We start from the raw sequence: 26,507 nt of genomic DNA, 5'->3' as shown, positions 1-26,507 counted from the left end.
TGCAGCAGCTAGGAAATAAAAAAGACCATTAAGGTCAGTGCTCAGAGCCAGGTAAATGAGCCGTGCTGTAGGACAGGACAGGGGCAGTGCCAGAGCTCCCTGTAGATGTGATTCCAGAGGTGACGTATGCTGGTGTCGTCCTTGACAAGGAGAACAGGCCTGACAGTGACTGGCTGTTCCTTATGTATTTGTTTGAGTTGATGGGGAATTTGCTGTGATAAAGTTAGTACAGCACAGCCTGCGTGTAAAGAACTAGTGAAAAACTTCAGGATCTTTTTTTAGCAGTTTTCATACTTTACAAAACCTTGTAGATTCTCTACAGCCATGCATTTGGGGAAGAAGGTGGTAGTTAGTATGTGTATGGGGGGCAGAATGTGGTCCTTAAGAAATATAGAAAAAAAAATGCTGGGGATGGTGGAATTACCTAGACCAAACTGGTGAATGGCTCTTCTAGGAATGACAATTTTGAGCCACATAATGGAAATAATAGAATCGGCCTTAAAAAAAAAAAAAAAAAAAAAAAAGGTGATGGAAGCTCAGCAAGTGGTGGAAAACAGTCTTGGCTTTTCTTGCTCTTTAGTAGTGCGATAGCAGGATTGATCCAAAGTTTGCTGTGTATGTAGAAGGAATCTTTGTGACCACGACTGGTTTTGGGCAGTGATACAGGCAGAGCACCGTATGGTATTACTGTGCATGTCGGTCTCATGGCCAACAAAAAGGGAGAGTAGCGTTCAGGTGGGTTGTGTTCAAAACCCAGCTCTGCTATTGACTTCCCAGGTGACCTCAAGCAATATAAAAATGGGGCTAATGATACACTTAACCATGCTGCAGAACCGTGGAGCAAGTGTGCTGTTGTTACATGTGTGTTAGCAGCATTGCTGTTCGGAGAACTGGTTTCATAAACAAAACCAAATTGTCAGTGAATAGTTTGGCATTTTTTTGAGAGAAGCCTACAGTTTACTGCCTGCAGAGCACCGAGGAGTAACTAGTAAAAGCTGCTTGAAGTCCCAGCCAGACGATAGAGCCAAATTGTGATTATGATTGCACATCACAAAAGCTGTCTGTTTGGGAGGAGATTTAGCTATTTGTTCATTCATAGCTTTGAACCCATCATGCAACAGTAGCCACGTTTATGCAAACACTTGCTCATTCTGTGACAAAACCACTGGTATTGGCAAGTTAGGAAATGTAGCATTTTTGTATTAAAAGGCAATAGGTAAGCTTTGCCTGTAGCTCTCGCTAAGTAATATGCTATTAAGCTCAATTAGACTGGCACAGTGAAAACAGGAGTAATACTTCTGCAATGACACAGCATGTAAAGACCTGAACAAACGAGACATTATTACTATGAATAATACTCCCTCATAGGAGCAGAACCACTGAAGTCAGAGTCCCTACACCTCTGTTTCATGGTGTATCTGTTACTGTTTTGTAGACTTTGATGCTTTATGTTGGCCGAAATGTTTAAGTGTTTTTGTTTTAAGTCACTGAAACTTGCTACTGCAATGGACAAAGCATCTTCTGGGATTCTTTCAGCTTTGCTGGTATGGACAGAAAAGGAACAGCCTCTCCATTCCACTTCTTCCCAACCATACAAGATGGCAAGCTAGGTCATCCTGAGATAATACACTTTTTTGTGTAAAATCACCCTGTCTCTGCATGATCCATGTAATACATGGGAAAAAATTTCCCATCTAGTAACTGATGAGGGCAATTTCCTGTAAGCCAGCTCTTCTTGTGGTCTCTGGTTTCCAGCCAGTTCTATTTTTACCAGCTTTTTCTTCTTTTTTTTTCTCCCCCCCTATTTTCTTTCCTTTTTTTATTTAAAAAAAAAAAAAAAAAGGATGTTTCCATTTGGCAATCTGTTACTATAATGGTTCTTACACCCAGCCAGGCTACAGTTTTAAAAGGCACCAACAAAATCTGTGAAGATAATATGTATCCTGATGATGTTTAATTAAGCTTTTGAGCCACATCATAAAGTCAGCATCAGCTGATGGGAGCAGATGAGAGCAAAGCCTTTGCTATGCTGGTTATCGTTGCCAAGCTAAAGCCAGGTCCAAGTAATTCTGTATTACTGTAGCCAAAATTGTTTTGTTCCTGACACAGTAAACACTTAGATTGATGTACCATGTTACGTGAATAAGGGTCTGTGAACATGTAAGTAGTTGCAGTAGCAGGCCTGATAATTCACCTGGCTCTAGTGAATAAAGCTGGGGGACTTGCACTGAGGGTGAAAAAGGAATCCAGTAATCTAAAGCACTGTGTCAGTGAAAGAGGTCTGAATGTATGGGCAGAGTGAGGAAACAAAAGGAGATCCAAGTAGGAGGGCAGGAGGGTAGAAGATGTGAGAGAGAGGAGTCATTTAGAACAGTCACTTTCCATTAAAGTAAAGGGAAATCTTGGCTGCAGTTATAGAAACGTCATGCTGCAAGGCATGTGTGTATTTAAACCCAATCTCAGTTTGTACATTTTCCCAAGACTTTAGGAATCTGGGAACCTTTCAAAAAACAGTTAACGTCATGCAGGAGGGTGGGTTGGAGATATGACTTTATGATGTTAGAAATTGTGCTTGAAAGGCATTCTGATAGCCAAATTCCTAGAAATACAAGAGGAGGAAAGCAGGGTAGTGCCGTGACAGTTACTGTTCCACAGATGATACTGTCAGTGTTGGAGCGCTGTGGCCTTACCTGGAGAAGATTTGGTCCTTCTTCAGGCATGCTTTTCCCCCCCCTGCCCCCCCTCAATTTTGCACATCACATCTTTGAACAGGATCAAGAAAGCTGCATATTCTGCAAGCAAAATGCCGGAAGAATGCAGCATATGCACAGGGCAAAGGGTGGGCTTCCTAACCAAAGGACAGAGGATGATGTGTGTTTTGGTGCTTGCAAACAGTTACACTGGTTTGTGCCCACAATAGGGTAATCAGGTACTTAATTAGGAAGACTAACATCCCTGCTTTCTCATAGATAGTAACAGTTGACAAAAGATGCTGAGAACTTAGTCCTAGGTGTCATTTGACATCTGAAGCACAGTATGTACAAGTCAGATCTAGCAACAGTTGCATTTTCTTCCCATTACGTTCGTGCCTTGAACAGTTGTTGATTATGTTTTAAATGTTTGTTAACCTGGCTGCTCTGGGATGAACACATCTGGTCCTCTGATCTTGGAAAGAGGAAGTATTTGTCAAATTGCCTTCATGTTTTTCCTGTGGTTTCTGGGTACTGGTCCTTCAAGCCGCTAAGACACTTGTTTTCAGTGAACAAATGCTTCCATGTATTTTGAAGAAATAAATTACATCCAGAAAAGTGTATGCTGAAATGGCCCTTTTTAACATGAAATGTTGGCAAATTTTTTGTGCTACAATGGCAATAAATCGTCAGAGTGGCAGATTTGAGAAGAGGTGTGACTTCTGCCCTCTTGACAAGGTGCCACCTTTGCTTTGAAGCATTGCTGGGGAGCGTTTCTGGTCTTCGTTAGGCACAGCTGCAGCCTTCACAGCAAGAGCAATGGACTCGGGGCTGACATTGCATTGCAGGAAATAATATGGTTATTGCATGTTATTTCTGAGAGCTGCAACACCATTTTGACTAAATACTGCTGGGGATAGGCTGGCAGTGGTGTTTGCTGTGAATCATCCTCACTAACGGAAAAACTATTCAATAGAGAAACAATAGTTATTAGCAAGATGACATTTCTGTTCTGAGTCCCTACTTTTTTTTTTTTTTTTCTCTCCTTCCATGAACTGTTTTGTAAATCACCTTTGGGCTGGAAGGGCCTCATTCACTTTCATTCTAGTAACAAATGCTTTGATATGAGTGGAAAATATCTTAAAGAACAGGACGGGCTTTTTGTTATTTCTGAGCTCCAGAGGTGTTTGCTTCTGTTGTGTTTTTGTTCTGATTTCATTTTGCACTGAAATAACCATGGATGACTGGAACATATTGAATCAATTGTATAGCTAGTGCTGCACGTGGACTGTTTAAAGGCATTTATTTTTGAAGTGCTAAACTGAGGAATGTGGACATTAAATAATAAAGTAAATAGTTGCCTTGGAACGCTGCTATTTCCCATCACTTTAGGAAATCATAGGGTTCCTCCCTCCAGAAAAATAATCAAGTACAGTCTTAATTTTCAAGCCCATAAATAGACTCTAGGGGATTGCATACATGATGAAAGTTACACTCCAACATAAGACCTTTTTTTTCTAGGCAGTGGCCAGAACTGTTAAGTGTGAATGTTGCTGTCTGTTTAAACATCCTTCTGCTCTGGGTTTCTGGTTGTGCAGAAGGGATGTTACTGAACTCCACTGCTGTCGTGAGAACATCAACCTCACAGTCAGTGAACCTGCAGAGTGAATGGAACAAAATGTGCAAAAAAAAAAAAAAAAAATTGAGATGATCTGCTACAGTGTCTGGAGTATACTATGTCTGGGGATGGGATACAAACTTGGAGGAAACACAGGTCCATTCCAATCTGGCAATGTCTACATTCCAAACATCATCCACATAGTGCATTGAGAGCATAGGAAGGACACTACTTTTTTTTTTTTTTTAAAATCTCTCCTGTGTAACCCAAATTACATCTCTCTAAAGAAAAAGTATGTTTATACTACCAGAGGAGGAACTCTACAGCTGTTTAACAACACACCAGATGAGAGACAAAATCCCTTCCTAATTGCAGGTCAGACACTTGAAGCTTCAGATGGTACAGGCTTGGTGTGTGTGCACGTTAACCTGCCCAGCTTTGTTTTCCTTGGCAAAACTAAACTTCTCACTATTACCCCCATCTTTGGAAATGCACAGATTTGTTGTTTGACTTTAGACTGATTTGAACTGTAGAATTCTGTCCCCCTCCCTGCTCTGATTTTAAATGTTCTCCATGGGCAGGGGAATAAGCGCTGTAAGTGAAGCATACGGGATCCATCCAGGAGACATCTGTGAATGCCGACGTGGACCAGACAGTTGAGGCAGGTTCTTCAGGAGCTTGAGAATTATCAGAGGAGGGAAAGAGGTTTTGTGCTTCTGTAGGTGGAAGCCAGTTTGTGCCAATACTTCCAGAGCTGTACTAGTGTTGATTCAGCTAATTGAGAAACATCAAAGGCCTTGAGTGGTTGATTTCTCCAAAGCTCCTGGTGCCTTTTAAAAGTAGAAAACCATTATCAAAGTGATGCCACAAGGACTCACGCAAATAGGTGGTTTTATCTACCCAGTTTCGGGCCTTTAGGCAGCTGCCCTTCCAGTTTAACAATACTGAGTCCTACCTTTCATTTCTACCCTTCAAGTCACCAAGGCATCTCTCTTGTCTTCTACTCATGCAAAGCAAGAAAGGATTCAAGACACTTTACAGGCAGGGGAGTGGTGAGCCTCAGAGAGGCTTTCCCCAAGTGTCAGCAAGGGGCCACTCCAGCTTGATGCAGGGTCTCATAGCAAGGAATGCAGTGATGAGACCTCTGTGAGGGGCTGAGATTCTCAGCAAGGATGCCAGCCATAGCCTTGCTTTCCTGGCATGTGTAGGGCAGTTGGCAAAGGGGTAGCTTTGCTGGCAATTACTTTGGAGGCTTGTCTGCTAAAGCAGGTGCTCTGTGTGCCCCCATCGGACTGCCAAGGCATGAAGCTGGGACTGAGAACTGATCCCTGGATTTCTAAAAAATCACAATCCTTGATGTATGCTTTTTATTTCCTTACCTGCTATGCATCTCAGAGTTCTGTCTTGGATCCTTTTCCATTTCTTTTTTTTTTTTTTCCTTTCAGTTTCTTTTTCTCCTAATCCTTTTAATGGAAGGGGTGTGTTTGTTAGTGTAAGCTTTAGCAGGACTTCAGAAAGCACGCAGGTTTGCATTCGTATTGAAGACTTTTACTTGTTTTTGTGTTGCTCTTGTATTAAGACAGCAAGTATGGTTTAATAAATAGTACATAAACCACTCATGTTTTTGTGAGCCTGTAATGACGTGCAGTGTTTTATGCAAGCTATAAAACATGATACTGCGTCTTCCATTTAGAAGGCTGTGTGCACTTTCTTTTGATATAATTCAGTTGACAGCAGTGGGGTTGTTCTTGACTTACACCTAGGTAAATGAACAGGGAGTAAAGAGCAATGCAAGTTCACACCCAGTGTGTGCTGACTCATTTGCTCATACTCTTATGTGTAACAGAAAATGCTTTTAGGGTACTCCTGAGGAATGCATCAAAGTAGTGTCCCAGATATCAAGTTCAAGGCTAGGTACAAGTTTAGCTAAGGGCTGTGTAAAGCCAGGGGCTTGTGATATGATTCATAATGAAGGTGGAAATCAGTGTTTTCAAGTGGGAAGGGACTAACATCCACTGGACTGACCAATTAACATGCAGGACTGTGACTTTAATTTTTTTTAATTGCATTTCTAATTGAACTGGACCAAAGGGTTATCTTAAATGGGTTGCTTCTGGATAAATAGTTGCTGATATGAACAAATGCAACCATGCTTGTGCAGAGAAGGTTGGACTTAGACGATCTCTAGAGGTCCCTGCTAGCCTCAACTAGTCTGAGATTCTGTTCTGGGAATGCACAAGGACTCTTGCTTTTTGTAAAGTATTTTCCTTTGTGCTCTCCTTAGTTTTCCGACTGTGTGTTTCATTTGGCATGTTTCCAGTCTGTGAGTTACCTCATCTCAAATTCCTCCTTGCCTTCTCCTTCCCTCCACTGGGGCCTGATCTCAGATGTTGATGTTTCATCGTGGTGGTGTAGGAAAGTGTTGCCTTTTTATGGTAGTTCTTGGACCTGCCTTAGCTCTGGGTGTTTTTGCAGTGTGAAATAAGAAGCAGGCTCCAGCACATCAGGCCTCACTGTGGCTGGCCAGAGCCTGGCTTTGTATCTGGTCAAAGCATCTAAAATGTGCTTAGGTGGAGCCATCTTCTCCAGTCTGCTGGTGGGCCATCAGTAGCTTGCTTTGCCTTTCCCATGCCAAAGCTATCCAGATCACATTAATAGTCTGGGCCTGTGCTAAGATGCTGAATACGACTAATCCCTCTGTCCAAAGAGCTTGGGTTGAAGCATCCTCTTCACATGAACCAGGGATTTACAATATGGATGGTGGGTGAGTCTGATCTGACAGCAGGCTCTTAACTGATGGTGTAGCCATGGGCTTAGTGGCCTCTGTTCCTTTAGGGCTTTCTGAGGACAGCTTGGTCCTGCCTGTGCATCTTGCTGGCTCAGTTTTCTCTTCAGCCAATGCTCTCTTATGTCCTAGCTAGCTTCTGTGTACAGAAAAACTGGGTTGCTCTCCTGTCTACAGCATTTCTAGGTTAAAAAAATAGAGATTTTACCATTGCTCATCTGGGGGAAGAAAAAGTATTATAACTGGTGAAGATAAGTCATCATCATTAAGGACCATATTGCAACTTCCAAACCTAGGTGATGAAGGATCAGTACACCAGACTGATGCCTGGGAGTTCAGAGCCAATTTTTATTTTTTAAATTAAGGATTATTTTGTTTGATTACTAGATGAATGGGAACAGCAGTAACTAAATCAGCAGCAGGCCTGCCAATGACTCTAGTGGGTTTGTGATGAAGACTGTTAAGTAGTTGACACACAGCTCAAATTGTGTGCAGAAATCAATGCCAGAAGTAAATCATATAGTCCATTAATCTTGGGACCTGCAGAGGGCAAAATACAGAGCCTTGCTGTTTGGAGCACCTGTAGTAACTCAGTGTTTGGAGATGTGCATGTGGGGGAGATGTCTAAATAAAAGCCATGGAAACAACTCCAAAGCTGTTTCAAGTTGGCTGCAGGAAGGGAGAGGGGTAAGTATCTGGTAGTTATAGATGGGTTGCCATGGTGACAAGAGCCACTAAACTAGAGCAAACCCAGGACGAATCTATAATTGAAAAATGTAGCAGACACAAAGATGCATTGCTGTTTGCAGAGATTCAGGTACATAGTAGTGAACTTGCTGCTACATCTATCCTACTACATCCATTGTGCCCATCCTGAAGAGTACTTTTATTTACTGCTGGTTTCCAAAGGTTCCTTGTCACTTTAAACACATGTATTTATTTCTTTTAACAGCGAGTTAATGACACATGCCAACATCTAATCCCAGTCAGAGCTTTTTATGTACTGCACATAATAGATTTATGGTACGCATACGCTATCTGTTAACCGTACTGTCTTCAAAAAGTGAAGCCATCTTTGGTCTGTAACTTCTGGAGCTGTTAGCTCTATTTCAGTCACACTATGGAAGCTGGATAGTCCTGTAAAGATGTAACATTAAAGCCTTGAGTCTGAGAAGCCACCAAGCACATGATTTACTCTAAGTGCTTTAAGTGATCTGCTAAGTGAGGATGTATTGCCCAAGCACCTAAGTTATACAGATGTTTTTAAATGCTTTGTAAACTCAGTGTTTAAGGACTTTATCCCAAAGGATGCTGTAGGAACTTTCACTGAAGTAAGTGAGGATGAAGGGGACCTGGCGCAGTGCTCAGCAGCTACAAGAATTGTGTGAAAGGAAGGACGTTATTGCTGTTATGCTCTTGCATGTTTTCCCATGGAGAAAAAAAAAAAATCACCAAAAGGCATGATTTCTGCATTTGGGTATGTTTTTTTATCTTTTTGTGTGTGTAGTATGATAAGAGTTTGGATAATTTGCTCAGTATTAAAACCTGCCTGGAGTATAAAACCACTATAGGTGGGAAACAGGACAGAATTCCCTAGACAATCCTTTCAAGGTTGTGAATAGTCCTTTTCATTTCCAGAGGTATTTTTTTAAAAAAGTTAAAAAAGAGAAATCATTCCATTCAAAATCATGTTTTTGATCCATCCCTTGCAGCAATTTTCAAATTGATGCTAAACACTGGGGTACTAGTCTCTTAACGTTATTTACAAGTGTTAGTGGAAGTGTGTACTTTGTTTTACTCATGTTTAAAACAAGAGAGATACTTTTAACAACAAACAAACAAAACATCCTGGTATAAAATGCTAACTGTCTACCATATCTAGGATTTTACCCTCTAGCCCAAGTAATGTAAAATAATAAAACAATCTGCTGTTTTAAGCAGAAGTTGTGGCAGTTATAGTTTCTTTCTAGAGAAACTGTGTATTTATACCATTTAAATGAAGTTGAGTTGTTTTGTGGTGTGTCCCCCCCCAATATTTAATGATGACTGAGATAGCAAAATCTTTGGGACAGAGATCTTCCTCTGTCTTTCAATAATACCAGCATTTTCAGAATATGAAATCTTTTCTGCAACACAAGTTCCCACCAAATGAAAATAGGTGCATATAACTTCATGCAAAGTAGCATTTTTACCACCAAAGAAGAGGTCCTGGAGCTGCTAGAAAATCTGTTTGTGATATGCTTTTACTGCTCATTTTCCACAAAAGCATTGACACTATGCAACAACTACGTATCTTCATAAATAATCTTGCTGTGTGTTTGTACAGTACCTGGTACAATGCGGCCCCATTTTCAGCTGTTTTCTAAATGCTGTTGCAATCAAAATAAGCAGTAATAATCTTTGGCTTAACAGGTGTAACCTACCATACACTTGCTCACAAAAGTGCTCAGGTGGAATGCTGTTGTGCCAAGGGAGCAGTGCAAGCGTAGATGGAAAGGAGCGTTTCCTTTGTGGGAAAACAGGAGAACTAAGAGCAGCTATTCAGCGCAGTGCCTGCTGGTTGAGCTTCATGAGGCAACGCACGAGCAAAGTGCAGAGAGGGCAGACTGGCAGCATTGCGCACTGCCACAGCCCTTGTTTGGTGCAGGGTAGGGTGGCAGCACGCAGGGCAGAGCTGTAGCGTCATTTGTTTTCTGCTTATTAGTCCAAGTTGGTGCTGAGACATTAATCCCTTTTAGAAAGGTGGTGTCTGCTTTGCCGTGGCGCAGCCATGGCAGGTGCTGGCGGGGAAGAGAGCTACTGAAGCGGAGCAGCTCCTGGGAAGCAGCCCTGCGAGCCAGATGGTGCTCAAGTGGCTGCGCGTGGGTTAGCTTGCTCTGGCAGTGTCCTCTCAACAGGGCACCGCAGCATCCCGTCTGGCCTTGCAACAAGTGAGCAAAACATGGGGAGAGGGCTGCACCTCCACAGAGCAGTGCTGGTAAGGCTTCTCCCAGCCTGGGTGAGCACAAGGCTGGGAGAAGCTGTACTTGTGAAGGGATGATAGAGAATGTAAGATTATGAGTTGATAACTTCTGCAGAATAAGTGAGCACCATCATGAGTTTGGTGGTTGAAAGTCTGAATTTTGTTGGGTACTGCTAGTGAGGCATGTAAGCTGTGCCAGGCCTTGGTGTGAAGGAGGCAAATTAAATCCTTCCCTGTTGAGCAAATTATTAACTCCACACTCCCTACAAGGATGTTTTTCGTGTTGGCCTGACTAGTTCACTATTAGAAATTTCAGGAAACAAAAATTTTGTGATTGGACAAAAAGTTTCAGTTTCATTGCAATTTCTCTTTGATTGGGGGATGGGAGTGGCAAAACCCAAATAAACCTGCTAAATAGTCAAGAAAAAAGGCTGGAAGGTTTTGTGGATGTTTTTATTGCACTTTCTTTTCATATTGTTCTAGTTCAGATACTGTGCATCCCTTGAACTTAAGTATTTACCCCAGTACTTCTAAGGCTCTTGAGCTACAGGCAGGAGGAGGAAAAAGGCCATGTATTCTCTTTCCCTCCTGCCCACTCCTCCACGCTCTGCTCAATTACTTTCTGTGTTCATACAAATAAAAACGATAATTGTTTTCCTCCTAACCTTGCTTGAAAACAGCCCTCATTAAGCTCTTTGCTGGGAGGAGGATTGGATGGGACACCAGCGTGTTAAAGGGCTTCTCTGTCTGGCTTGGGAAGCGCCTTACGTAAGGAGCAGTCCCACTGTGGCAGAGATGAGAGCATGGGGACAGATGGCGCCTTTTAACGTGACCCTGACTGGGATCCCTGACGGAGATCTTGCAGCACTGGGGGTGGCCCTGAGACAACAACGTGGTGGTTTTTCTCCACCAGCCAAAGTGCCTGTGTGCTCCACCAGATCTGTCTTGGCGTAGCCCTGCTGCTGCCTGCTGGGGTGAAATCAGCACAGAGCTGCCTCTGGCCTTTTTGCTACAGACAGACATTTCAAGGGAGACAAGACTTTGTCATCTAATAGCCCCCTGCTGCGTGAAGAAATGATTGGTCTTTTTGTGGCATGTATAGTGTTTTTCTTATGCTTTCCTAGCTGCTTTTTCTCACCAAATGACCCAGCTAGTGCCAAGAAGGTGTTCATGGGATTGCTTCTGAATTAAAACTTTCTGCAGTGTAGCAATGTGCACCCCATGGTGCATTGCACATCACAGAAAATGGAAGGTTAAAATCTAGGAGAAAGGCTCTTTGCTGCCCCTAGCAGCAGGATATTAGCTCAGAGGGAATGTAGCAGCAGGATGAAATGATGATGTTTTAAATTGAAAATCACAATAATGGTAAGGAGCAGCAGCTGTGTTGGGAGCTGTCAAAGCTGCAAATAAAAGTATTTGGGTGGGTGAAGGAAGTTGGTTAGCCAGAAGTTAGAGCTTGTTCCCCAGTTCCCTTGCTGCAGTGCACACACTGGTGCTAGTCCTGCTTTACTTTTGATTTGCTGTCCTTACTGATAGAAAATTTCTTCTGATACTACCTGGATTCTTGGTGCTCTGGTAGACCTATTTTTCATGTCCACTGCACGTGTTCTCTGTTCTGCACAGTAATCCCATAGGTGTTTGGATATGATACTTACATCTCTTCAGTATTGTCTGAACTTAACTCCTGTTAATTTAGTCTTTCTGTATAGGCCTTGCTTTATTGAAGTAGAGTTATTTTCATTGCTGCAGTAAACTGGATAGCTAAAGGGAACAAACTCCAAATAATCCTCACAGAGAAATGGCTATCAGGCCATAGCATTTACAGAGGAGCTGCACTGGCTTTGACAGCTCTGCTGGCAGCTGTATGACACAGGTGAGGAGGGGGATGCTGCTGATGCACAAATGAAACTAAAATGTGTCTTGCAATGTTCTGCAGTCCTATCCACAGTTGTATTCGGTTCAGTGGCTCAGCAATTGATTGCTTAAATCTGAGCTTTTTTTCTGCCCTGTCAGCTTTATCCTTGGCCACATCAAGTACTCAGAGCAAGTTGCCTTGGAGAATTCAGCCTTTGGCTGCTTCTAATTCAGAAGACAGATTTTCTGGATTGTGAATAACATGTTTGTGTCCTTGTGTTTCCCTGCGGTTCTGTCAAACTGGAGTTTATATATTTCAGCTTAGAGGGACAATGAGAGGTGGAAAGGGAAGTTGAAAAAGGGGCAAAACTGCATTCGATTTGGGAAGGAACGTGGTGCTTTGCACCATCCTGGCCTGCCGTGTGGCTGCCCTGATGCTTATCATGCAGCCTGGCATTGGCTCTGCTGGGCGTGTAAATGAATGAGCACCCAGCTGCTATTGAGAGACTTGTCTTTCTGTAACACAAGTACAGCACTTCTGCCATATAGCAAACCTACTTGGATTCAGGCATTAGGACTTTTGGACCAGCCCACAATCCTGTAGATATTTATGGTTTTTTTTATACACGTAGACATGCCTCAACTCTACTACAGAGGTAAAGGAATGGTGATTTAACAGTGAGTAGGCTGTGTGACAATGTGGTGACTACTTAAGCAAGTTACTTTGTGCTCTGTATTAGTTTACTCTTTGCATGTGAATTTCTCACAGCCCTTCACAGTCCTATGCAGGGTTGTGGGGACGTAGCAGAGGGAATCATAGGGCCACTTCAGCATGCTGCTTATGGTGGTGTCTCTTCGGGGCTAAAGGCTTTGCTGGGGCATGTGTACATGGCTGTAGCGGCATCGCTGTGAACATTTGTGTTTGTGAGAGTCTGGGCTTCAAGAGCAAACCTTATCCTCTGTAAGTGAGAGGAAGCATTTGTCCTAGGGTGAGTAAGCTGGGGGAGCTGTCTGGTGCTGATGCAGTTGCACAAGCGTGACACCTGAGTAGGGTGGAAAAGGCTGCTACAACAAAATGATCCATGTTTATTTAGCAAGTGCTCCTGAGTAATTTGGTAGGCTTGACACAAGTTTGTGACAATATGCTTTGAAGGGTTATTGGTATCATCAAACAACTTGTGCCTGGCTTTTTTGTGGCTTCTCTTGCCCTATTTCTTCTTGAAGAACTGGGTAGGTGGTGTGATTTAAGATTTATCTTTCGGCTAACCACAGGAGCTACACACAACATGGTAGCTATTACGATGCATCAGGTTCCCTTGGCTGGCTCACTGGCTGCTCATTTGGTTTAGTAGTGACTATAAATCTAGCAACTCCTGCTTCCATATAGAGCCTGTACCTGCAGTTTCTGTAGCCATGCCTATAGGAAAATGCATAGGTGAGGCCAAGATGTGAAATAGGAATATACAAATGGCTGGTTACCAGAGCTGTGATTCTGTCAAGAATTTATGGTGGTATAAGAATGAATGACAATGAATTTTGTGCTGTTCGTAAAACATTAGAACAGAGCCGATTCAGGCATGTAGCCTCGTAAAGCACATAATGCCATCTCTGAAATAACAGTGGTTTCTTAAATGTTCATGCATAAGAGCTGCTTCTGAAGCAGCTATTTATACAGGATGTTTAAGAAACTGTTTCAGGTTTGTTCCTCAGGAAGTGTATTTCGTGTTTCTTGTGCCCAGGTTCTATTGTTTGCATCTGCTACAGTTTTAGTTAAGTAAGGACAGTTTGCAGTAAGATTAGTTTTGCATTTAAAGTCATAGGTATTATGCTGATAATGCTCTTGAAGGAGCTTGTTCCTTCAGTAATCTAATATGAAATAGTCTTCTATGCAGTGATGTAAACAGCCATCAGCTTTTAGTAGTTGTTAGGAGAGGTAACATGCATCTTTGCAAATTAGGACAGGCACAGATGTATGAGTTAAGTTGAATGTTGGTTTATTGAAAGTGGCCAGTGCAATGTGCTGGGTGGAGAGTGCTGGTGTCCCATCCAGCCTGGGTAGATAACTAGTACAAGCAGCTATAGAGGCTCTCCGTCATTTGAGATGGCAGAAGTCCTGTTCTTTCACGTAAAGGACTTAGTCCTGGTTTTCCAACAGCATGTGAGTGAAACATTCACAGTAATTATATTTATCTGAATATTTATTATATTGATTCATGACATTGGCATCAGGCTGTTGGATTAAAGGTTGCTTGACCCTAGAAACTGTTGTGCTCATGAGAGTACAAAATGCTACTTTGTGTGTGATTGTGCAAATGGGACCCTGTTGTGACTCAGTGAAACAAGCATACAGCTTCTTTCTACCAGCAGCCAGACTTCTGAAAAAAGCTCAACTTGCAGACATGGAGAAATCTGATCCTGGGGTCCACCCAGGAGAAGCATCCAACTGCTTTTTGATAAGATGTTGAAGATACAGCATTTGGCACCACAGCCTGGTGCGAGGAAGCGCTGCTGCGGGAAGTGCGGTGAGTCTCTTGGCAGTGGCATAGGAGACTGTGGCTACAAACTCTGGAGAGGAGGAAGAAAGCTGGCCAAAGTCACGTGTTGGTGTTTTGAGGGTCCCTTTAGGTAAAGTTTATTTAGCTTTCTAGAAAGCTGCAGTTAATCTGACCTGAAGCAGCAAACAGATGGAGGGGTATGTTCTGTCAAAGAGAGCACTGTATTTTTGGCTTTCACTTCAAGCAAGAGGTTTGTAGGTGGCTTGCTTAGTGTTCTATGAATTTGATACTCTATATATTGCTAAACTGGGCCTTTTTGGTAAGTAACATACATATTTTTCATCCTCCTTAAGCTTAAACTTCTTTGCGCAGAGGTTAAAAAGAGGTTCCTTCAAAATTAGATGCCCTGTTAGACCATATGTTCTGCTGCTGCAGGGAGCAAGTCATTCACATTGGCTTAACTGAGAGTTATTTATATCCTGCAGTGAGACAGTGTATTTCATTTTTCAGATGAACCAGTGAATTCTAGTTTTGTGTTTACATATCTGAAAGACAGGATTCTTTCAAGATTCTTTTCTTTATAAGGCTTTTAAGTGAACACAGGCTTTTTCCTGTTAGTTTGAACTTGACTTTCACCAGTGTGTGTTGGGAAAATTTCCTCTCTCCCTGAGACTGTGTCCAGTTAATAGAGGAGGGGGAAAAAAAAAAACCAAACACATCATTCTTGGGAAGATTTGTTCTCATCGTGTAATAACTTTGAAAATAAAAGCACAAATAAAATTATTGCAATGCTACTTAAATAAATGGCAGTAGAAGTCAGGGGCTCGGAAATAGCGTGGTTCTCCCTTTTTCAGGGTAAGCTATTCAGCATTCCAAACTAGCTTGTGCTGGGAGAAGCAGACATCACCAGCAAGGTATTTCCTGACTCCTTTTGCCAAATGCTAATAATAATAACAACAATAATTTTTTTTTTAAAGGCTCAAATCTGAACTAAGCCGCTTGTGACTTCATTTAGCAGTGCAGGTCTGCTCCACATAACTTCCGGCTTTATTTTGTTACTCATGTGCCTGCCAAGAGCTTCTGAATTGATTTGCCCCCTTCTCTCTCCCCCTGTGCCCCCCGCCAAAGGGAGGGCATAGCGTATCGCACTTTGTGAGCCAGAGGAACATACGGGCTGGGGGAGCTTCAGCAACCAGACCGGGGGCTCTGCTGCGATGTGAGGCATCGCTCCGAGTGAAGGCACTGCCTTAGTCGCAGAGACCAGGTGTCTTTCTCCTTGGGTTCTGTCTCAGGCACACTGCCTCTCCTGAGCCCTGCTGCTTCTTGAGGGCTTCATGTCTTACTGGCTTTTCCTGGTGACTGTCTCTCAGCTTGGGCCTCCTTCCCAATCGAGTTTGGCCACATTGACCATAAGAGATAAGTGCCCACCTTTTTCCTCTCTACCTCCTCTGGAGAAGGAGGAGTAGAAACCTGCTTTTTTATATGCACCAGTCCAATGAGAAGACAGCTTTTCTTGGAGCACAAGATCTCTCTGTTTCTTTACATGGATGCCTAATCCACGTCTGATCCTAGCCCTGCTTTAAAATGATTCGGATCCTTTGATCTGTGGTTATATCAGGGAAAGCGAAATAAAATGTCTATAGTGCAGAGTGGTGGAGAGGAAGGGGAGTTTGTATCTAAAGGGTGAAAGCCTGATCTGCTGCAGATACACAAGAAAGCACAGGCTTGCCAAGAAATTTCAGTGTTGCAGGGAAAGATGTGAAAGCATTTCTGAAGTTTGAGAGTCCTGCAGAGAGTAACCAGGAAGGAATGACTGGGAGTTTCTTTCTCATTGATGGAAAAGGAAACCTGTGAAAACATTAAGTGTGAGGCTCTAAGCTGCCTCTGCTTATGAAATGGTGGTACCCTGGAGAGGCATGCTTAGATTTGTGGTACATTAAAATGAAGTAACAGTTTCATGGTAATTGATAGTGTTTTATGACACATCAGTTCCAGTTTCTGCTTTGTTAAACACTTTTAAAGCTGCTTCAGTGCACCCAGCTTCTCTTCCCTAACTGCTGGGAACTCTGTGAACCACCGGCTTGTTCATCTCCAGTCAGAGCTGGAAATGCTGGATTGGTCCTAGCCTCCTGTTTTGCCTAGGCGGCACCTGCGTTTCCTCAGGTAAAATCTAATATGCAAAAGTGAGCATCGTTTCTGGAATCAGTTAGAAACTGTGCATCCACATGGTCCTCTGTGTGTGTGAGTTGCTCTTCTCGGAATTGTTAAATTCATTGTGGAAGAAAATGCTTCCAGTGGAGCTTGATGTTGATGAGGCTAAAAGGAAAGGAGGAGTTACTGTCCCAAAATCACTTTCTTTTGGCACATGTTCCCTCTAATTCTGTATGACCTCACCTGAAAACTTTTATCTGACATTGGGTTTGGATTGAGTCTGCACTCCTGATGGTGCATTTGGCTGTAAAGATGAGATTGGTAATGATTTAATTGATTTTCAAGGGTAGGAGAAAAAGCAATTCTTGATAACCATTGCAATTTCAGGTAATATATGCTAACACTGAGGTAGCATGGGCCTCTCAGAGCTGCTAATTACCTGGCCGCCCTGACCTGCCTTGGCTTTAAAATGCCTGCTAGAGCTTGCTGTGGCCTTGTAAAGAGATTTTGTATTTTTATGTCTATCTGCTGGATCTTTACTGTGAGTCTGCTTAGCTTTGCTTCAGGATTTAATTATCAGCATACAAACAAACCAGGTTGCTCCAGGTATTTCTCCTGCCAAGACTTTGACCTTGTTGTGGCTCTTTAGAGTGGAGGGGATTTCAAAGAGGGAACCCTCTCAGCTTGTACCAGAGGACAAAAAAATGTATAGACTCTTCTCTAGCTGTTTCTTGGGGCAGCACATGATTTGTGTGTCTCTGACTTTTCATACAAGCTCAGGTTAACAGCCATACACATTTGATTAATAGATACCCTGCTAGCTTTGACAGTGAAAACTGGGCATCCTTGTTAAGCATCTCATGGCTGCTTCAGAAGGGCAGCAGCAGGCTGGAAAAACTGCAGTGCACTAACTCTCACCTGATCTGCTGTTCCTGCAAAATTCCTGCCAAGGAACTCAGAAGGAAACTGAGTTTTATTTCGGAGCACTGAGGAAAAATATTTAAGAGTTTGGAGATTAGTTGTCAGTGCTGGAAGTGGGGCTTGCCAGAAGTAGTGACAGACCAAGCTTGTAAAGCAAACAATGCTGCACCACGGACTGACAATATCCCCCCGTAATCTGTATCAAAAATAGATTTTACAGGCTCCGGTTTTAGCATGATCCATTCAGTAATTCATATGGCATTCCATATGTTAGGGTGAGAGGAAGGTGCAAATAGTGGGAGTCAGGGAAAAAGACATTGACTGATCCAGATCCTTATGCCATTTCAGTTCAGTTAATTGCATGCGTTAAGTGTTGTAACGTGAGCAGATGGGGTGTTTCACAGTTATGTGGGGGGTGTGTGTATATATATACACATACATACATATATATATATGAAGTTCTCTAGCATTTGATTCTACAGGGCTTCACTGAGGCATTATCAACCACTCAGGCTGGGCGTGTATGTGGGAGAGGATGGCAGTAGTCAGTGGTGGGATGGGATGAGTGATTGATCTAATATTGGGATCCCCAAAACCACACGAGATGTGCACATGTTCAGTGAACAGTCCTGTAGCTTACAGCTTTGTTGCATTTGGTGGCAACCTCAAGGCGCCCTTTCTAAGGCTGTCATGTTTCCTCATTTGAAGCCACCTAGCTCTGAAATCAGTAAAGAAACTTCTTCAGTGACCTGGGCCTCAATCTTACTTAATGCTTTGACACCAAGGTAGTTTTCCTCAACCTGGGGAACAACCCTTTCAGAAGAAGGAGAATTGGCTCTGGAAGCAGTGACTTTCTATCCTGCAAATGTTGCAGTTCCCTTCTCTTGCCAGGGTTGCTGGAGCAGCCAGACTGCTGCACACCAGTAAGCACTGTCCAGCTTGGGCAATGCTCCGGTTACAACCAGGATAACGGGCGTTCTCCTGAGCATGGCCGAAATCTCACTTCCCTCCTGACTCTGAAGTGTACTCATTCCCCTTGCTGGCAGTGCCAGTGCACAGCCTGCAGTGGGACCTGTGAGATGAGTGCTCTGCTGTTCTCAGCCGTTTTCTGGTCTTGTTCCCCTGGCTCTGTCCCTCCCTGCCTGCTCAGTACCCTGACCCCTTCACCGTGGGTGCTCTCGGGGAAGGGGCAGCCTACCCTCCATGCAGAGCAGCCTGCCTTGCCCATGCTCTGCAGCAGGAGGATGGCAAACAGGCTGCCTTCCTCCTCGCTGCTACAGCCTTTTGAAGGATATAGTAAAGCAGGTGACGCCGTGCTTATACATAATAAGCAGCAAGTAAACGAATAAGCCTGTCTGTCAGCTTGGGCTTTGCTCTGTGCCATCTATCCCTTGTTGGTGAATGCTGGGCCTTTCGTTGGAGCCTCTTCTGCTGGGAGCTCACCGGGGAGAGGTTTGCCTGGAGGGGCCTCTCCTCTGTCTTCCCAAACTCTGGTCCCTAAGGTCAGGCTTTACTCAGACCAGCTTTTCCCTGAGAGCAGCCAGACTTTCAGCAGTGTATTGATGTAGGGCTGGGCTTCACTTAGTGCAGCATCATTTCTCTGAATCTTCAGGTAAGGCAGAATTATTTTTTTTAAATCCCTTTTTCTTTTCTGTTTTTCTTATCTTAAAGAATTCTGTGGGCTAGTCATCTTCAGTTTTTAAGATCTTGAAGGGATCTGGCTACATCAGGGGTTTGGCTTTCACTTAGAGAGACTGCTAGACACACTAGACTTGTTTGGCCAAGGTCAGTGTGAACGGTAAGTGGTTTGGACCTGACTGCTCTTTGCTCACAGGGGTTTTGTGTGCATGTTAGTCCTATTCCCAGGCCATACAGAACTTGCTGCCAATTTTCAAGCTGCATCCTCTTTGCTTTCTTTCCTGCCTCCCTTCCATGTGGACTGGGAGGTGTGAGGAAGCATCTTATGGCAGCCAAGCCACCTTGCTGTCCCTGGAGGATTCCTGCGTCATGCAGTGCCAGTTGCAAGTGCACTTCCAGCGCCCAGCTGAGATGCCACCTCATCCTGCAGCTGGCAGGTGTTGTCCATCTGTATATACATTGTTGTTTGCTGTGCAGCTGATAAGCTTGGTGCAAGCAGATGCAGCACCTCGTACTCTGGGGCTGGTTTGGGACTGAGGCCTCAAGCTGCTGCAGTGTAAATAAAATGTAAACAATACAATAATCTCTTGCCTTGCTAGTGGGTAAGGAAGCCCAAACATGGGGAAAAGCTAGTTTACAGAAATCTTTTCTCTTTTTCTGGAAGTCAGGGCAGCGATGCAGGAGCTGGACTAGGCTCTTGCCTCTGGTTCCAGTGAGCCACTGTGCTCCTTACAGCCTCTCTCCTCCCACCCATTATCTCATCTCATACATTCATTCCTTAGCAGGTGTTTGGACAGTGCCCTCGCACTTACAGAGCTTTCACTCCTGAAGAGTCTTTGTGGGCTTCAGAAGGAAAATAACAACAACTGACTGGGCTGTGCAGGCAAGGATCAGCTGTCACTACCCCTGGTGTACCCAGGGGGAAATAAAGAGATTCAGTCCAGTGCTTTTCAGGAATGAAAGATTATTTCAGGATGAGAGTGTCTTTTGGTCTTTTAAAGGGGCAAAACCATGAGACACAGAAATGAAATAGCAACATGTGGAGTGATAGTTAAATAAAAATAAAATGATATAGCAAAAAAAGCCTTAAGCTTTTTAGCTTATCTTGTTCTCCAAGCTCTCTATCAGATGGCAAGCACCTGCTCAGTGTATGGATGTTAGGGGCATGCTGTCAGGAGATTTTTATCTTCAAGTGATACCTGCCTTTTGCACTCTGCCTTCTGCTCATCAGTTTGCATGTTGCAGGGTAGAAGGCATTTGCTGGTCACAGTGACTTGTTTTTCAAGTTATTGAAGTGTAAAGTCATTTCTACCAAGGCATAACAAAATAAAATAGTGTTCAGTTATTTCTGTCTTGGCTATATGTTGGAGTCAATCTGAACTAATGCATATGTGTATTCTTATCAATAAAATATAGGTTTATACAGAGAAAGCTCCTACACTTGGTTTCTCCCTTGTTGAAGGGGATGGAAGGAGACGAGGTAAAAGGCTTTAAGGTTAGGGGGGGAAAATGGAGAGAAAACGCTGCTCCATTTTGCTTGCCCCAATGGCATGCTTGTGGAAATTTTGAAAGCAGTTTGACAACAAGGTCTAGCACATGTACTAAACAGCTTTCACTTGAGGATTGAGGTATGCGCTGCAAAACATCATTTGGGTCTCATGACACTGCTGTGAGATGATTAAGCAGCACTTGGTCTGCATAGGGTGAAGTGGGGCAGAGGATGAGGGGGAATGAGAGTGAGAGCATGGAGGAGAGCAGCGAAGGATGCACCAAGGGCACTGTGTGGGTTTAGGGCATGGTGGGGAGCGAGCATTTCTGCCACGTGCGGGATGACCTGACTGGGGCCACGCGTTGAGCGTGTCTCTTGTCCTGTGAAAGCTCCGTCAGGCAGAAGAGTGTAAGCAGTGAAATGTTGAAGAAAGATGTTGCCAGTTATTCAAATTCTGAGGCTTTTGGTTTGCATTGACTGGAAAGCAATTAAAAAATAATAATGAGGGCAGTACAAAACATTAGGCAATTTGCAAGCCCTGTGAATAAGGGCTACTATTAAGTGAGGTGAATCCCAAGTTTAATGTACTTGAGCTCTCTTGGGGTTCAGTTTCTAGTCTGAGCTAGAGTCAAGGCTCTGCAGTTGCGGGAGGTAAGTGTGTGTCTTTGGGGGAGACTTGTACTGAGGTAGGTGGGGTGAATTGGCCTCTGGAGCTCCCTCTCTGCTCACTGAAATGCTGCTGAGCCATGGCACAGCAGGCTAAGTGTTCCAAGCTTGCAGCAAGATCTGCAAAGAGTGATGATCCCAGGGAGTCTCAAGAAAATAACATGGTGCCCAAAAGCCTGGAGATACAAAGGTGAGCATACGTGTTACAGATCCTCAGCAGCTGAAATAAGATAATGCAAATAAAACCCCACTGTCCTCCTAAACTGGATTCTGTCTGTATCGCATCTGTGGGTCCATGCTTGTACCTGCAGTGTGCAGCCAAGAACAGGCTCTGTAGAGTCTGTCCGGCTACACTTACCTGGGTTGAGTAGCTGTTACAGCTCCATCATCCTGCTGATTTCAGTGGGGATGCTCAGAGGACAGCAGAAGGTGACTTGAGCAAAGCTAGTAGACCAAAAAATGTAATCTTTATGTGGAGATAGGAAGAAGTCCTCTGAGTGTGAACAGCTGCAAGAGGGCCACGCTCCTCATTTACGGCTTTTGTTCAGGTGGGACTGCAGACAGGTTGTGTGATGTTGTGGTGCTCTGTTGCATTTTCTGTCTTAACTTCTTGCAGAGTAGTGGATTGGTTGTTTCCCATTGACTTAGCTGTGGTGAGTGATGATGTTATAGTGTAATTCTGAGAATGCCTTTGTGGTTTGCACTACCATATTCCTGGGACTTGGGAGGGTTTGCAAGAATAGCTTTTTGGGTGAATATATCAATATTTAATTTGGAGTTGGTTACCCTGACAGTGTGCGCTTTTGGTTCATGACAGGTTGCTAGTAGTCCTTTCAGCAGATGATGCAGAGTTGTGGGTTGGGTTTTGGTTTTTCCTTTTCTCTCCTCCAAGGAAACTGATCTGATCTTTGTTATACTGTTTTACAAGGTGTAGCTTTTTATTCTTTGTAATGAAAACAATGCATTTCAGTCGTACTGAGTTTCATGAACATCTTTCCCCCCAAATATGGCAGTGAGCCAGTAAAATTAATGTGCTCTTTGTGTCTCTGCACAGTTTGGTTGCTCAGAAACTGTCTTGTGCAAAACTCAAGGCTTTGAACCAGAGGCAGATGTGAGTGTGCCTGACTCCACTGCTGATGGCCTTTAAAAGGTATTGGTGGAAATTCCTCTGTCCAAGATTGGGCTCCCAAGAAGGGATGTCAGTGTGTTTTGCTAGTAAGGTTGGTCCTTGGTCTGCAGGGCCAGCTTCCAAAAGCAATGAAAGCTCAAGCTCTCATCAGTTACGTGCAGAGAATCGCCAGAGTTAAGAAAAGCTCAGAAGGCTGGATGCTTGTTAATATTCATCCCTTAATGATTTATGAGGCTAAAAAATATAAACAAGTGACACTTTATATTTTGCTACAGCAGTCTCCTATCCTTGTTTAATATTGTTAGTGGAGAGCTTGTGTCCAAAAGGGTGTTCAGTGACACCATCAGCTGAATAAGGTCTTTCAGATGTGTCTGTCTGCATTAGTAATGAGAATGCTTGCTCTCATTTTACAAAGGAACCATTTCTTTTAAATATAACCCCCTCCTTCCCAGCCCCCCAAATGATACCATCATCAGAATTCTCATTACAGCCTTCTTTCATCCCTTTATCTAATGCTGGCTAAAAATGCCTTTGTCTTCGAGTTCCTTCAATTATTAATGATTCAGTTGTATTCTTTTTGCCAATTGGTGCAGAGAGAACCTTGGAGCAAATGTGTATTAGTTATTCCATTTATTCTCTCCTCTTCGTTCCTTCAGCAGTCTTTTTTAATAGTGTTGCACTCCTGGTTTTTCACTCGCAGGTTCTGCATCGTTGCTTGGGGTTTTTACTCAAAGATACGAGCCGTCATGCCCCAAGGACTGACTTCGATTTTGAACCCTTTTAGAAGGAGGTAGGGAGCCTTCTTGCAAATGCTAGGAGCATCTGTGTTCATCTGTCTTTACTTTCATGTTAACAAGTGGACGAACACCTTCCTCTGAACCAGTCCCATTCTGTGGAGCAGCTGGAAGTCTGGGGGATGGCAGGACCCGGTAAAACTGGTTGCTCCCAGACTCTAACTTATGATCTCAATGGCACTGTGGAGACGTGAGGGCTAGCCATTGTGCCCTCCCCACCTCACCCCACTGAAGTGCTCCAGCAGCAAAGAGGGCAGCGGTAGGTGGGATTCACATGGAAGAGCTGCAGGGCTTGTCACACCTGTCTCCTTCTCGGAGAGCCCATGGCAATGTAGTGGGAGCAATGTTGGTGCAGTGCCGTGCTCCCTTTGGCATGTCTTTTCCAGCCCCAGTGTCCCTGGAGCTGCAGGCTTTGTGGCTTTCTAAACCGTGGCGGCTGAGGTCCCCAGCACCATTAGCGGGCCAGGTTAGAAAGGTGCAGAGGGAGCAGTGTTGGTGCAGTGCTGTGCTCTGCACCAGTGATCCTGATTTGGCTTGTCAGGAAGCTCACTGAAGGATGGAGAGAAGGCAATATAAGTCAGTCCTGTGGCCCAGGTGAATTTTGCTGGGGGCTGTACCAGTTACCCAGGTTATAGAAACCAGGCACCGGTAGGATAGGACAACAGGATCCTCGTACACTCCCAGGAGGATGCCAGGGTGTCTAGGCACTGTCCTTGGTGCTCTTTTTCTAAAAATAAATACATAAATAGCTTGACCTTCCTTAGTAGCAGGTTTTTTTTTAAATACCTCACCAAAAAATCATCTTCGCTCTTAATTAGCCCTGAGAATTCCTCTTTTATTCCCCCCTCCCTCTCTGTTTATTTAGAGTGTAAATGCTTGCTAGCTTTATCTTCACAAATTATATACCCTGGAAGATTTTTATTGCTGTTTGTTTTTCCGTACTTTAGAGAAACTTATCTGAAAACATGTGCTTTACAAGGAAAGATTAGAATGTTTTCCCAAACACTCCCTTTTGCTTATATCTGGACTCTTCCCATTTTGCCAATATCTTTCTTACTGTGCAAAGCCCAAATTTTGGCACTTCTCCAGCTGAGACATCACCATCAACAAAGAAAATGGAATAATTATCCCAGTGTTTTAGGGACAGCATCCCCATTACGATAAATAAAATTATGATTTGTCTTTTTTTTTTTTTTTCCCACAGTAAGCCTTTTCCTGCCAAGCTACTGCCTGGCTACTTACTCCCGATTTGTCTAGTATGTGTTTGAGGCCTCATCTCTCAATATGCTGTTCAGTCCTTTTCTGTCTTTATTTCCTGCTTTTAGATTTGGGAGATGCTCTGCAGTGTGCAACAATGATCTTAGTTTTTGATGATGCTTTCCTAAGTGTGACAAGCTTATCCCAACTTGAGGTCAAACCCAAATGAGATTAATTTGTTGGGATTTGTTATTGACAAACTCATTTTGCCAGTGGTATTTTTTTCAGTCGTGCTCTTGTCCTGTAGGTGCTTGTAAACAACTTGTTTGTTTATTTTTTCCAAAGTCTTTGCAAGGATGAGGTTTAACTGACTGGTTTGTATTTTCCCATGGCTTCCTTTCAAGAGAGAGTGCAACGTTTAATCTTCTCTGGGATCTGTTCTGAAACCTTAAATACTCTTCCTGAGTCAGGGAGGTTTCACAAAATTTTCTGAGCTGCATCTAACTTGAGTGTTTCTTAAGCTGCTCTTTCCTATTCTGACCCAAGGTTCTGCTTCTTTTTAAAATTAATTGCATGCAATAATTGCATGCTCACTGTTGATCTTACTTGTGAAAATTGAGGCAAATGTTGAATATGTTGAATCGTACTGTTCTGTGCATCATCTTTGCTGTGCCTCTCTGCTGAACCGTGACTTGCCCTGTCTGCTTTTCAGACCGTATTGAATCTTTTTTGGTTGCCTTTTATGTTCCTTGCTAATTGTAATTCATTTTGTTCTTTAGCATTTCTGATTATATTCCTGTGCTTTTGCTGTCCCTTAATTACATGATGTTTGTATCTGGTTTTTGTATGATTTTTATTTGAGTGTTCGGGCTCTTAAAAAGCTTAGTATATTCTTCCTCTGTACTGGTAGAGTTTATTGTTAAAGGTGCTAAACTCTCCTATTTTTGTCTTTCCTTTCTTGTTCTGTATATCTTGGGAGCCTTCCACAGAGCATAAACGCTTATCTTTTGAGCTATTTGTGCTTTCTTCTGTTGCCTGCCAATCTGAATGGAAATCTTCCAAATAAACCCAGGGAGGATGATAGAGGAGCCGAGACCGACAATTTCTCTCTCGGTCCTCACCTCTGCCTTCTCCCCTTTTTAATTCTGGATGGTATTTTTATTGGTGCCCTGGTGTTACTGTGAGATCTCTCCTCTGCTAAACAGCACTGTCCTTTGAATGCAGTGTAAACCAGTGTCTGTATGGCTTACAGTAGCAAGAAATCCTGTGGCAGTTGTTGAAATAGCAGGAGACGTTCCCTGACTTACTGGCAGTGCAGCCGTTCAGGCCTGTCATCTAAAATGCTGTTGATCAAACTACTACTTCATCTAAAAGAAAGTCATGTCCCTTGAGGTGTATCAGATAAGTTCCAAGGTCCTTCATTTATCCGAAATTCTGTTTTTTCCTAATGACTTTCTTGTTTTCCGTCCCATTCTGATAAACCAGATTTGACTATAATCATGTTACACCTCCCAAAAGTCTCCCTGGTGATGGTGATTGGATCTGGCACTCTTCGCTTCGTACCCTGAGCTCATGGGCAGTGTAACTGAGCGCTGTTAAACAGCTGCTGCTTTTCACCCTTGAGACAACTACCTGGTAGAGATGAGGGAAATAATTCTCATGTACAAAGAGCTTAAAAATCATTTTGGACAGCGCTGTGAGACCAGGGTGAATGAAACCTATGTTTAAGTTACCCAATCCAAGTCTCCAGTCATGAAACCCATTTTAGTCTTGATGTAGCAACTGCTGTGGACTCAGTGGAACTATGGCTGACTTAAATGTGTGTGAGCAAAGAGGGACTCAGGATCGTTATGTTAACCACAGGAAATCTGCTTTTATGGTGATGAAAACAAGAATCAATCACAAGTAGCTAATGAATTAGCCTGCAGTATTTGCTATGTTCATTTCACAGTAAATGCAACAGTCAAAATCCATTAAGAAACCCTTTGCAACGGGGTCCTCTGCAAAGAGGATATCTGTAACGCGCAGTGCACACGCTGCCAGCCCTTGCCTTTATCTGGAGTGCTTCAAGAGTGCACGTGAAATACAAGTTCTGATCCAAATGCACTGAAGTCAAGG

General features: G+C 43.3%; 1 protein-coding gene across 32 annotated transcripts in view; it reads left to right on the top strand.

Moving 5' to 3' along the window:
* Positions 1–26,507, top strand: part of MAP2 (microtubule associated protein 2) — a 228,360-nt gene that overhangs the window by 59,653 nt on the left and 142,200 nt on the right. The window lies entirely within an intron of this gene.

The sequence above is a fragment of the Balearica regulorum genome, chromosome 6 (genome assembly GCF_011004875.1).
Source record: "Balearica regulorum gibbericeps isolate bBalReg1 chromosome 6, bBalReg1.pri, whole genome shotgun sequence".
Classification (NCBI taxonomy): Eukaryota; Metazoa; Chordata; class Aves; order Gruiformes; family Gruidae; genus Balearica; species Balearica regulorum.
The sequence above is the reverse complement of the archived record's forward strand: the minus strand, read 5'-3'. Positions and strand labels throughout refer to the sequence as shown.